Here is a 369-nt window from a genome sequence, read left to right on the forward strand (position 1 = left end):
CCAGGATAACCCCAGCCAAGGTGCTGCGTCCGGTAGGTGCCGGCTGGGTTGTGGATCCCCGGGGCTCCCTGGGGAGGGTGTTTTCTCCCAGCTGAATGTTTCCCCACTGAGAAGGCCCAGGCAGGGCTCACCTCACCTGGCGCAGGTGACCTTACCGCCGGCGCCCTGTTTGCCCTCTGCGGTGGTGCTCCTCCCCGCGACACGCAGGCAGGGTTTACGGCCTGCGCCACAGGTCCGACTGCTGCTCCAGGGAGACGTGGCCATCAACCCCGTCACCCGGGCAAGGCCACTTCTGCCCTTGTCCCCTAATCACTGGTGGCCTGGCCATGCCAGACCTTCCACCCACCTGCACTCCAGCTCCGGCCTCCA

The sequence above is a fragment of the Buceros rhinoceros genome, unplaced genomic scaffold (genome assembly GCF_000710305.1).
Source record: "Buceros rhinoceros silvestris isolate BGI_N320 unplaced genomic scaffold, ASM71030v1 scaffold30965, whole genome shotgun sequence".
NCBI classification, from domain to species: Eukaryota; Metazoa; Chordata; class Aves; order Bucerotiformes; family Bucerotidae; genus Buceros; species Buceros rhinoceros.